This window comes from Macrotis lagotis, chromosome 4 (genome assembly GCF_037893015.1).
Source record: "Macrotis lagotis isolate mMagLag1 chromosome 4, bilby.v1.9.chrom.fasta, whole genome shotgun sequence".
Taxonomy (NCBI): domain Eukaryota; kingdom Metazoa; phylum Chordata; class Mammalia; order Peramelemorphia; family Peramelidae; genus Macrotis; species Macrotis lagotis.
In genome coordinates, this window is record NC_133661.1 from 264,607,481 (window position 1) to 264,619,514 (window position 12,034).

A 12,034-nucleotide genomic window follows, 5' to 3' on the forward strand; every position below is an offset into this window, starting at 1 on the left:
TGGAGATGAGTCATCCTGACTCCAGGACCAATATTCTAGCCACTTAGTTATCTATCTGCCCCAAAGTTATTCCTACTAGATGCCAAAATGAGTTAAACTGAGGGCCCTGACATATAAAAGAAAATTGAAGTAGAGGGTAGAAAAGAAGAGTTAATAGGATAGACAACCTCAAAGGTTCCTGACAACAGCAGTGGGAGAATGAAAGCAGAGAGGGAATACCTAAAATAGTCTTTTGAATTTTAAACCTGTGCTTATCTCACCTTGAGATCGTAATAATGAGCTACTTTATCTGTTGGCTCACACTGTCCTCATTTACTTGTATCTCAGAAGCTACTGTTCATGGTGGACTAAGGTGGAAGGATACAAAGAAGGGATACCAAAGAGAAAACAGAGAAGACTTTTTCCATCAGCTACCCTGATTTTGGACTTTCTTGGATCCCTCCAATCATTTCTTCCTTCCCTAGAAAACTCATCATCAAACTGCAAGACTGAACATATCTTATCAATAGCCTCTGCCATCTTCTAGTCCAGGGTCTTTATGTACAGAGGGAAGTTAGTAAAGTTTTTCTCCTAATTTTCCACCAATTTCACTGATTTTTGGATTTCTTTGGTTGAATTCAGTGGCCTCTAAAGTTACTTTCATTTCTAAATCTATGATCCTATGATTTTGGTCAACTTGGTAACACCATAGGATCTAGAGCATTGGGCATGGTCAGGAAGATTCCTCTTTCTGAATTCTTTGTATTCCCACAAGACTTGGCAAATAGTAGTTGCTTAATAAATGTTTGTCCACTGACAGACTAACTTTCAAAGGTTATGGTTTTTAGATTAAGAGATGTTTTATTTCATTGTCTTTGGATGGTAGAAGTTTAGCACTAAAAATCAGATAGTAGTAAATGGTGATAAGATATTCCATTCTACCTAGGGCTGAAGAATATTATTAATAATATTTGTATACATTTATATAGTACTTTAAGGTTTCTAGTGTCACACAGCTAGTAAGTATCTCAAACTGAATTTTGAGGTCAGGTTTTCTTGATTCCAGGTCAAGCACTCTGATTGCTATCATTGTTATTTTAACACATAATAATTTATAATTTAATTTTAAAAAATCTAATTTCTATTTTTATTATTAATATTACTTATTTTATATAATAGTAATACACTGATATCTATACATATACATCATATAAATGTATATAGACATATACATACATATACAGACCTATACGAATATATATATATTTATAAATATATAAATTTTTAGAGTTCACAAAGCTCCTGAACTGGACTGTATTAATTTACTTTGTCACAAATTCTCTCTTATTCTGGGTATAATTTCATTCTTTATGAGAAATACTCATGGAATTTGAATTCTCCATCAATTGTCATGCATCTGGTTCAGAGTATTCCTACCATTGTCTCAGACAATAGATTTACAGTTCTGAAGTTTACAGTTCATTAATACTCTGCATAATATTCTAAACAAAATAGGTAATAATCTTAAAGATCTAGTAGGATCAATATACTTTAGGTATTAGCTCTTATTTAGTTTCTGGAAACATAACATTGAAGGTTGCAAAATTAAGTTCTTGCAGATAATATCAATGTTAATGCATTTGATTAAAAAGTTAAAAATCTTCCACTTAAGGTAAAGTGCTTCCAGTTTAGAAGTTGAGCTTGTGGTCTTTAGGGACTATTCTTTTTTACAAAGACTATAATTATTTCACTTGGAAATACTAAACTAATTACCTCCTACATATCATTTCATTTTATCATTTGCCTTTTAGTTGAACACATTTAAGCTTTGCTATGTGATGACTTAAATGAACAGTAAAAAGTAATATTCTGGATATTTTGGTGAGCTGATGATAAACATTTTAGGTGATGGACTGAATGTTCTGTTTTTCATTGAGATCTATGGCATAGGCTTACTAGAGACAAGAAACTGTAAATCAAGAACCCAAACAGGATTATTCACATTCATAGGAAAGGGACAAAATGAATAATCATTTTAACCAAGCAGTTTCAACTTCTTCCCTGCCAAACCTTTCACTAGAGTTACTGACAGAGTAATAAAGTTATTTATTTGATTTTTCTCATCTTTTATCAGCTATGTCAAACATTAAAAGGGAAAAAGAGAAGTAGCATAGCAAAGGATGCATGTTGGATTTATCCTTTGAATAAAAAGCAGTGATTTTATAATGCAGATGAAATTCACTAAAAGGAAACTTTTAGTCTCCTTTAGTTCATTTTACTGATTTTCCCCCTAGTACAGAAATAATTGGCTAATTGGCTAGAGGCCAAAACACCATTAGTTTTACAGGAAATCTGGTTGTACAGCAAAGTAATTTTTTCACCAGTAAGGGAATTTTCAATCCGATTTTGAATTTATACATAAATATGCAATCATATAATAGCTCTGAAAGTAGCTTATACTAAGATCAAATGAGCATCTCAAACAAACACCATTGCTTACATTTAAATCCTGATGCTGTTTGTAGTAGAAGTGAATGTTTATACAACATAGAACCTTTTTGCCTAGTAGGCCTGAATTTTTCTAATAACAGGAAAAAACAAGATAATTTAAATAAACAAACTAGAGGAGGTAGAGTTCTTTGAGATTTTAAGCAGGAAACGTGTCTTGAAAAAGATGTCAGTTGTACAAGGTTGTTTGTGTAGGGATATTATTAAGGAGGAAGGTGAACTTGAGACTGGAAGTAAAACCCTGGTGTTTAGTGAAACTTGGGGCTCTGAGAATAGGCTATTTTCTTCTAAAACAAAAAAGGGTGCACTCCCATTGTGAGAAAACTGATTTCTCAAAACTGTTTTACCTTCCTTCTAAGTGACTACTGATGTACATTTGTTCCAAAAAATATTTTAAGTGCCTATTATATAATGTGAAGAGCTCTGTGAGCAGAGGTAGCCACTGGGAGACACAGAAATAATTAAGACCTGTCTTCATATAACTATTCATTTCATTTATTTTAATATTATTTTCAATATTATTAATCAACCTCTCTCTCTCTTTAAGCTTTGCACAAAACTCCTATTAGTCCATTTGATCCTTACAACAAACTGGTGGGGTAGGTACCAGAGGTATTATTATTTCCATTTTATAGATGAGGAAGCCAAGAGCTCAAAGAGGATAACATTTATAAACATAAAACTAGTAATTGTCAGGGGCAGAATCTGAATGCACATCTCTACTCCATGTCCATTTCTTCTCTTTTTTTCCCTTTTCTGAAATCATTATTAATGTTTTTTTGGTGTGGACAGATCATATTAATATCTATCATGACCAAACACAATTTAATAACACTAATATCTGCTAAATATGGGCTTAGAAAATCATGCCTTATTGTCTGGTTTTGTTATCTCTTATACTTTTTGTTTCTTCCTTAAGGATACAATTTCTCTCTCATCACACTCAATTTGGATCAATGTACAACATGGAAACAAAGTAAAGACTGACAAATTGCTTTCTGTATGGGGGGTGGGGGAAGAAAGTAAGATTGGGGGAAAATTGTAAAACTCAAAATAAATAAAATCTTTAATAAAAAAACAAAAGAAAAGCATGCCAGAATTCTAGGTCTGTTCTTTGTGGTAAATAGAAGTACAAAAAATTATCCTAAGGAAAAGATAAACTAAATGAAGAGTTCTCTCTTCACTAATATATATTATAAAGTATGTTGTAAGCAAGAAGTTTATATGTGTTCTTTTTAAAATCAAGTCACTTTCTTGCCAATAAAGAAACTTCTTTAATAAATTATGTTATAATATTTAGAGTGCTCATGTTTATTCAATTAGTCAACAAGCATGGATTAAGCCTTTACCTATGCCAGGCATGACCCTTTTGTAAATTTTCAGATAACTTCTTGGGTTTGGGGGATATCACACTGAAATGTAATCAGAATAGGAGGAGGGGGAGTATTCTGAAAAGATGGAGACTTAAGGTTATAGTTTCTTTTTTGTTCCATTAGAAGAGAAAGTTAATGTTTCTTAACTGAAAAAAATTTTTTTAAAGAATTGTGTCCTTAAATGAGGAAATTAAAATTTGCTTATAAAGCTGAGCCCTATTACCCATTTCTTATGAAACGTGGTGATACAGATTCACTGATGCCCATCTAAATGAGGTTAAAATCAATTAGCCTCTAAGGTCCCTTCCATCTCTAAATCTATGATTCTATGATTTTTATATGGTCAATGAGGTAGTGCTAAAGTGCACAAAGTGCTAGGTCTGGAGTCAGGAAGACTCCTCTTCCTGAGTTCAAATCTGACCTCAGATAGTTACTAGCTGTGTGAGCCAGGCCAATTCATTTAACCCATTTGTCTTAGTTTCCTCATCTGTAAAATGAGCTGGAGAGAAGCAAATGGCAAACCATTTCAGTATGTTAGCTAAGGAAAAAAAACCTAAATAGGTTCGTAAAGCATCAGACATGACTGAAACAACGGAATAATAACAACAAACTGACTAGCCAGGTTCAGGCTGCTTGACCTGAGCAGTTATCATATGTAAAAAATTCTTAGGTTCAAAAAATCCTATCTTTCTGTAATTCTCTGTCTTCTACATAAGTTTACCTGGATTTTAGCAAAGTTAAATTCAAGCTTCTGTTGATGTAGACATAGATGTTGAAGTGACATAGACCAATGTGTAAATCAAATTAGGTGATTTCAGAACTGGGAGTATGATTAGACAGAATAGTTGTTTTGAGATTTTTAACAAATTATTATTCTGAACTTCAGCATCCCCCCCCCCAAAGGACATTTCTATACCCCCAGAACACATACAGAAAAAGCATTCTATGTGAAAAAGAATTGGGGTCACAAATGGAAAGTATCTTGAAATTTTCCCTTCTCATCTTGTTCCACTTTTGGCCAAGACGAACAATGACAAACAATTCACTGTCTGTGGGTATTTCTCTTAATATTGTATGAATACAAGTGGAACATACTGGGCATGGCTAACCTCTCTTCTCTATTCCTACACCTCTCTGATGATACATTTATGTCATCATTTGTCAATTATATATTACAACCTATTTACACTCAAAATCCCCTCTGTTGTCCTTTTGGCCACTTTACATAATTTAGAAATACAGGTTTTCTGTGGTGCATAGCCATTGGTTTTTCTTATCTTTCATTTTCAAAGAAGACCAAAATGACATCCCTATGATAGAGATGCCATAGTGTTGTCCATCTGTGACTGATCAGACCAATACGAGCTCAGAATGCACTATGACAGGTGGGGCACAAATTGTCCATGTGACCACCTCTTATCTTGTACATCTCAGGTTTCCTTTGAGCTGCTTCACTTCTGCCTTGTGTTCAAAGAATGCAGCACCCTCTCTGATGAGGACATGCCATGCTAGTCCTGTGCCAGTGTCTCCCATACTGCACAATAAGTTCCAAAATTCTTTAAAAAGACCTTCAAGGTAGCCCTGTATCATTTTTCTACCTGTGAGCACTTGCCCTGTGTGAGTATAACCATACATTATTATAGAAAGAATACTAGTATTAAAAAGATGGACCTTATTCAAAGGAGAAATTTGACTTCATCAAAAACACAGAGCAGGTTGTCAATGCAATTCTGCCCACTCTCCTCTTCTTGTATATCTCTGAGCTCATCTAATCATCAATCTACAGTGTCTTCAAGGCCAAAGTTACCTTACTTCTACTTAGTGTGTGTTTGTAATATACAAACTGTTCTCTACTTTTGCAGGAATTACATTCCTAGAAAACGGTGTGAAAGTCAAAAAAGGTGAATGCTAATTCATTGAACCTATAGAAATAGAGAATTAAGTTCCATGGCTATCAAAAATTGTAATCTTGAAATTGCCAAAAATGCATTTTTGTCCATGCAAATCTTTATAATAAAACATTAATTGTGATAATGTGCTCTTTTCCCTAACACACTAACCACGAAATAACCCATAAAATTGGTAACATGCAAAATATTTTTTCTAGCTAGTACTACTCTGTGAATTTTTGTACTAATACCTCAATAAAAAAACATTGATTTCAGACAATATTCACTTTTCATAATACTTGAAATCTACAATATCATAAATACTACACAGCAAATGAAATTCTTAAATATACAACATTTTTTTAACCTGAATCTCACCTTCTACCATGTCAGATGGCAGTATGAGAGAATTACTATGTATTATACTGCTGTAAACCTCTCTACCTTGGCCACCTTCTGAAAACCAAGGAAAAGTTTGCTGGGACTTTAGTCATTGCAGGTGGAAGATGCTAAAACTGGCAAGAGGTCTCAACATCACCCTAGACCCCAGAGGACTTGGTCTATACTTTGGGAGTATAATTGCAATGTAGAACTTGAGTTTTAAAGGCAAAAAAAATGGAAATATGCATTGAATGCTCAGGAAGTTCTTTAGCCTACAGTGGTAGACCAAGTAACCAACAAAACCAGTGAAATGCTTGGTTAGGATACCAGCTGCTTCATAGGATTGCAAGCATCATGCCTCTCATTTTTTTCTCTACTGTGTATTAACGTGCAGTTGCCAACACCAAAGTGAAAATGAGGTTACAAATAAAATTACACAAATGTTTGAGACCGTGAAAATTAAACCCATGAATATTGAGAATTGATTGTACATTCACATGTGTATTCACATATAATACATACACATACTATATAAATACACATATATATGTATATGTGTTGTTTTTCCTATTAGAATAAGTTCCTTGAAAGCAGGGACTGTTTCATTTTTTATCATTGTATTCCTAGACCCTACTAGCATAGTGTGTGGCCCACATTAGGTCCTGGTTGATTAAATGATTATTGATTGATTGTTGGCTAATGGCAAAATATCAGAGGACTATTTAAAAATAAAATCTAATGAATGTGGTACTCTGAATTTGAATAGATTTCTGCAAGATATATCCAGAGTATTGAGAACTCAGACTTTTTTTTGCTTGATTTTTAAGAAGAGGAGATTTAAGCTAGTCTACAAAGACCTGAAATAATCTGAAGGATGTTTTGAGTTTAAGATTATATTGTTGCTACAGAAACTTTCCTTGGATATTTTCTATGGCCATTGCTATTATTTTATGAAGATCTTGGGAAGTATCCGTTCAAAATCATGTTTCTCAAAATACAGTTCCAAATTTGATTTCAAAATTATCAGTGCCTTTTTTAATGTAGCACTCACTACAATTGCTCTACCCCAGATAGAAGGCCTGTAATAGCCAACTCCTAGTAAGTGGGCCAGAAGTAACCAGCAGATACAGTATCTTAAGATTGCAATGTGACCTCATATAAACTCTTCGTACAAATTAATTTTCCTGTTTACCTATTGTTCTAAGTACACTTTGGGTACAAAAGTTGAAATACCAATTTTGGCTGCAAAATATGTCAGATTCTGATGTCATATGGTTGAGAGAAATGTGATCTGCCCAATTTTTCATGTCCTATTTGGTTTGACACAATAGAGTTAAATATTTAGTTCTCTTAACTCTGCCCTAAATAAATAATGTAAACAGTGAGGATGCTGCCCTCTGTGAACCACAGAATGGAAGAATCAGTGCCAGGGACCAGAATGTACTTCTAGACCTAATTTTTTTTCTGTTCTGTTCACACTTTTTAAACATAATCTTCCTTTCACTTGAAAAATTTAAGGTACATTTGAGATGTTTCCAAGTTGTTTGCTTTTTTAAATGAAAGACAATCATGTAAAGTATTACAAAAAAAGAATGTCTTTTTATACAAAATTCCAAAGATCCTTCTCTAAACATCTACTTCATTGTTTTATCATGGCATGATAAAGATGACTTAGTTTTCATTGTTCTAGGACAGAAATTCTTAATAATAGATGGTATTTGCATAACACTCTAAAGTTTCCAGAATATTTTACAAATGTTATTTCATTTGATCCTCACAACAACCCCTTGAAGTAGGTGTTATTCCTATTATGTCAATTTTACATATGAGGAAATTGAGGTTGAGAGATGTTTGCCATAAAGCTGGAAAGTGTCTAAGGCTGGATCTGAACTCGAGCTTTCCAATATTCTCTCGAACTAGGCTACCAGCCTAGTTTCTTTCCTAACTCCCATTCTCCATAGTCAAGCTATTGCCAAGTTCTGTCAGTTTTACCAGTTTTACCTTATATTCCCTTTTTCTCTCCTCTGACTCTACCGCCACCTTGATGCAGGTCCTTATCACTTCACAACTGAATTACTGCAATAGCCTACTAGTGGGTCAACCTGAGTCTCTTTGCACTCTTCCCACTCCCCAGCCTCTAAAGTGATTTTCCTAAAGCACAGATTTGTCATCTGCCTATTCAGTAACCTCTGATAGCTCTGTGATCAAATATAAAATGCTCTATTTGGCATTTTGTACCCCTCATAAACTTTTCATAAACTAGACTTTTATTACACCTTATTCCCCAAAAGGTGCTCTTTAATCCACTGACACTGGCCTCCTTGCTGTCCACAGAGAAGCTTGACTTCAAGCAGTCTCTGTCTGTCCTCACACCTGAAATGCTCTGTCTCCTCTGATATACCTATTCCTCTTCCTTTGAGTCTCAATTAAAATTGCACCTTCTACAGAAAGCCTTTCCCAACCCCTTTTGATTCCAGTGCCTTCCCTCTCTTAATTTTTTTATCTTAAATGTAGCTTGCTTTTTATATATAATATATGTATATATTTTTTTGTATGTTGTCTCCCCCATTTGCTTGTAATCCTTGAAGATAGGGACTGTCTTTTGCCTCTTTTTATGTCCCTAGTACGACTGAGCAAGGATCTGACCCTAGTAAGGTACTTAATAAATGTTGATTCATTGATTGATTGATTTTAGTGCAGTCACCCTCCTGTCAGTATAGGAACCAAGAATAACACTTTGGGAAGTATCTATCCTGTGATAGGCAACTGGTGTGAGATACCTTCTCAGACATCCTTTCTGATTTTTCTCACAGAAAATCCATGTGGGAAGGGATAACAGGAAAAAAAAAATTTTAAGTTCACTAGAAGATGATACAAGATTCAGCATCTGTTTTGCATACAACAGCAGGAGTAGCTTTCCCCTTGCAAAATAAGGGTTGTCTTATGCAACAGAGAAGACAAAAGCAAGAACAGCCCACAGACTAATTTTGTAGGCTGCATTGCTAGTCAGCCTCTGCTAGCACTCAATGTCTGGCAAAGGACAGGGCTGACGGATAGTCAGTGTGGCAGCTGCCACCACTTTGACTAAATTGCTCCAGGGACCAGAAAGCCAGCTCTGTGTGTCCATGTGCCCCATCCTTCAGTTTATTGCTGTAACAGGATTCAAAGGATTAGACAGGCATTGTGGGGAGGGGGTTGTGCTGATTCTGCTTACACAACTCAATAAGTGGACATGGATGCAGCTGGGGATTGGGACTATTTTGCTTCCATCTTGCCCTTTCTTGATGCTCTGAATGTTTGAACTGTAGACATGTTACTTAAGTACTTTATGGGATGGATGAGAAAGAGGATTGAACTGAATCCCTGTAGGTTTATCATAGATTCTAGACCATTGGACCTAGAATACCTCAATGTCTCTGCTTTTGTCATTGGTCAAGTGGTGTAGTGACTAGAGTCTGGTGGGGAGACATGAACAATTGCAGTTGAATACCACCCACTACATTTATTAGGTGTGTTACTGGGCAAAGCAATGAAGCTTCCTAAGCTTAATAAAATTCTTTATCTGTAAAATGGGAATAATAATAGCACTTTTCTACAGCTTTATTTTGAAGGTTAAAGCAGATAATGTTTGTAAGGAGTTTTGCAGATTTTAAAGTGCAATATAAAAACTAGCTGTTATTTTTGTTGCTATCATCATCATCATCATCATCATCATCGCCCCATTCTCTTCTTTTCTGATGGCGTTCAGATAGAAATAGTTCTAAGACAAGTTATTGTGCTCTAATTGTCTTTTATATTTTTATATTCTGATGTTTCACAAGTGGATAAAATAATTCTTTTTGTAGCTAAATAAAAGTTTTAGGATACAAACTCATCCTTGATAGTCTTATTATATGAATCTTTGGTATAACTAATAATATACAAGATTAACAGGGAAGACTTGCTGCTTATTCTGTTTCCACATGATTTTGATCTCCTTTGTTAATTGTCTGTATTTTAAAATTTTTCTTTCCATTGTAGCTGGAAGATTGTGAGTAATTGTGATGGCAAAATGTTAAAATATTTACTCTTCTTGAAGAAGTTGAATGGGAGAAAATCTTGGTATCCACTTTCTCTGATATGAGGTTGGGATCTAAGACATATAAATGATTAGTAGATATGTAGATTGATGAATATCTATATTTCTATAGATATATAGTTATAAGACACAATAGAGAAGTGATTGAACAATACAAACATTTCTCAAAATAATTGTAAACTCTTAACACTATATGAAACAATGCTCCAAATCACTATGAATAACAGAAATGCAGAACAAAACTAGTCTGAGGTATTCCTTACACAAAAGATAAGATTTGGAAAGTACACTGTTGATCGAGCTATTAGGATAACCATTTTGGAAAGCAATTTGGAGTTATGCACATATATTGACTAATACATCCAAACCCTTTGACTCAGAGACTCCATTATTAGGCTTATATCATAAAAAAAACTATAAATAAGAAAAGAGTCACTATACATATATATATATACATATATACATATATTTATATATACACCCAGATATTTATAGCAGAACTTTTGGCAATAGCAGAGAACTGGAAACTAAGTAGATGTTCATCAACTGGGAAATGGCTTAACAAATATATGAAAAATATTGCTTATGTTTTTAATGAATCAATATTCTGTCTAGGAAAATTTATAATAATGAGCAGTTTCTATTAACATTTATTGAATGATTTGGCTGGGGTATTTTGAGGTCTGTAATATTACAGTATTGGAATTAGTTGACTGTCATTCCATAAAAAGATACATGGAAATATGTATTTTAGTAGATGCCAAATTTGTTAAAGCCTGAAGCACTGTATTAAATAGTTTCTATCACTTCTATCAAACCAAATCTTCTATGCCTAATCTACATTGATCACTAAGCTCAGGATCCTTAGCATATAGATAACTATCTTCTATAGTTTCTGATATCAATAATGGTCCTAAATTGCCATCATGATTCTTTTCATTTTCATAAACAGATCACATAGCAGCTACATGTTCGCACCTCTTTGTAGAGATATTATTGAGTTAAGCCAGATACTACTCCATTGAATTCTCGCATTTGATAGGCATTTCATGGACATTCATAATAATTCCAAAATCCATTTGTCTTTACCTTTTATCATTCTTTGGTTTCATTTGGGAAGTACCCTCTGCTTATTCAAAATGTATTTCTATGACTTTTTTGTGGTTCCAAAATGTCTTTCTATATCTCTAACTCTTCCTGAAGTGTTCATCTTTCTATGGCATATGTATATGTATATGTGTGTGTGTATATATATATGTATATATATGTATAGGTATAGGTATGTGTATGTGTATATGTATGTGTACATATATATGTGGGGGTCATGTGTGTGTGCTATAACTATAGGGTATTAGATCCTATAGTTTATTAATATTTTATGTTTTTGTTAGAATATTTTTGAAATCTGTTGGAGGCTATTTTACTAATCTCAAAGTCTGCATCAAGAGTGGTATTGAGTCAGTGTTAATTACTTTAGTGTGTTCTTTCTTTTCAGCTTTGATTTCTCTGAATATATTCAGTCACAACTTCCATTTGATATCTTTATGTTCTATATATCTTATCTAGAGCATGAGTTCAGTGTGACCTCTCAAATCATGTTCGAGACCTTCAATCTCTCTCTTTCCTTGATGTACATTAAAAATTTAGCAAGTCCAAATGACTTTTGATATCTTTGGAGAATGAGTCCATGAGATGACATTAATGGATATTTTTAGTGTATTTTTTCCAGTGGAACTGTAAAACTTGATATTACTATTTAAATCAATTGATTCAACTCCTTTAATTTAAAAGCCATTAGTAGTTCTATTTAGGAGAGATGATGATGG

The 12,034-nt window shown here is 33.8% G+C and overlaps 1 protein-coding gene across 1 annotated transcript in view; it reads left to right on the forward strand.

Annotated features, from left to right (window-relative positions):
- The window catches only part of PRKCH (protein kinase C eta), a 277,240-nt gene that overhangs the window by 131,170 nt on the left and 134,036 nt on the right, over positions 1-12,034 (forward strand). The gene's annotated exons all lie outside the window — the stretch shown is intronic.